The 1,801-nt window shown below is 39.3% G+C and overlaps 1 long non-coding RNA gene across 1 annotated transcript; it reads left to right on the top strand.

Annotated features, from left to right (window-relative positions):
• Window positions 1-479: 479 nt before the first annotated feature.
• On the top strand, window positions 480-1,523 carry LOC123490436. The gene is made up of 3 exons (XR_006660954.1): window positions 480-497; window positions 1,091-1,171; window positions 1,291-1,523. It is a non-coding gene; the product is annotated as an uncharacterized LOC123490436 (long non-coding RNA).
• Window positions 1,524-1,801: the final 278 nt, after the last annotated feature.

The following is a 1,801-nucleotide window of genomic DNA, read 5'->3' as shown; positions in this document are numbered from 1 at the left end:
AATATGATTTTAAACAGAGATGAATTTCAATACTTATATTTTTTTCTTTTCTTAGGAGTATTAAGAATTTCGCCTGTCCCTATTGACCATCATGCAAATGGCGTGACTCATTTTGAGTACACAGTGTTAAATAATAATGCTTTTTTTTTTTTTTTTAATTAATTGTATATGCCCCCTTATTATGCATAATCCATTTTCTCAGCATAAGACATTTTATTTTCTGAGAAATTCAGGCTTTTACCCCTGTCCTTGTATTTCTTCTCAACCCTGTAATGCAACAATTCCCCCACTCACAATTAAATTACATTTAAGTCATTTAGCAGACCGCTCTTATCCTGGATTCGAACCAGGATCTAGTGGCACAGTTAGCTACTGCGATGCAGTGCCTTAGACCACTGCGCCACTCAGGAGACTTAAATAATGGTTTGATCCTGTGGACATCATTTATGAGGAAGTGACATCATACAAGTCTTCAGAGAAGCCTGGTGTGACAAGTGGTAAGCTGCTCTCTCACTTTATATAAATATTTCATGTTTTTTAAGCACATATGGGCTTTGTCAATCTCAGGTATTCAACTCTGTTGGGGGGGGGATTCATAGTTAAGATCTTACCAAGAATTGTTTTTATAGCTATGAAGTATAACAATGTATTTTGTTTAATAAGGCCATGTGGCACACTGCTAGCTGCTAGCATCCCGAATTACCAACAGATTAGCACAAAATCTTCAACCCTGTCACATTCAACCCCATCACATTTTTCAATGTTACGGGGTTGAATGGCTGTTACAGGGTTGAATAGCTGTTAAATCTTAGCAATATTTAATGTATATTGCTTAATACCAATCATATTTTCTTGTTGAATGTTTGTTGTTTACGGTTTTACAGTATCAACTAAAAGTACGAGAATTTTTGAAAATAATAACTTTAAAAAAGTGACAATTAATTTGTTCTCTCTCCCTATATACATTGACATATTTAGGAGTATTATCTGCAAGTTCATGTTCATTTTACTACATAGTGATTAAAAGGATACAATATTTAGTCTTGAAGAGTAAGCAGGTCATTGACTTGACCTTGACCTACAATTTCAGATTCAACAATGGAAAAAACAGCAGCAGAAAGGAAACACACATAGAGAGGAAGGTGAGGGACATCCACGCGCCGGTGGTCAGGTAATTATCCTGGACATGGGAAGGGAGCACCAGATGGTGTTGGTGCAACCCCTAAAAAGAACCGCAGACAGGCTGATAAGTCAAGGATGTGACATCCCAAATGCTCATACTCTGTACAGGGTCTTAGAGGAGAACAACACTGCCATCAAGCTTTACTTCATTGAAGACGAGGCCATCGAGAAAGCCGTCCAAGGTATGCCAGCCAATTTGCCAGTAGTTCCATCCACAATGCGGATCCACCAAGTTGTTTGTGTGGCTGCAAGGCAAATTGCCTACCGTGATGTAAGCTGTATGTGCACAGTCCACAACAAGAAACTGGAATGCCAGTGTTTCAATACACAACATTTCACATTTACCCTAAAGTTACATCAGTCGTGTCACAGAGGGAGGTTGATTGGGCAAATCCAGACATATGCGGGAAATGGTGCGTGGCCAAATATGATGACGATTTCTATCCCGGAATAATTCTAGCCACAGATGAATCCCATGTGCAGGTCAAATGCATGTGCTGTGCTGGACCAAATAGGTACTTCTGGCCACTTCTTGATGATATCCTGTGGTATCCATTTGAGGACATCTTGGAACACATTGATCCCCCTAAACCGGTGACTTCTAGGCACATGGAAATAC

The sequence above is a fragment of the Coregonus clupeaformis genome, unplaced genomic scaffold (assembly GCF_020615455.1).
Source record: "Coregonus clupeaformis isolate EN_2021a unplaced genomic scaffold, ASM2061545v1 scaf3966, whole genome shotgun sequence".
NCBI classification, from domain to species: domain Eukaryota; kingdom Metazoa; phylum Chordata; class Actinopteri; order Salmoniformes; family Salmonidae; genus Coregonus; species Coregonus clupeaformis.
Note: the sequence above shows the minus strand (reverse complement) of the source record. Positions and strands in the feature narration are given on the sequence as shown.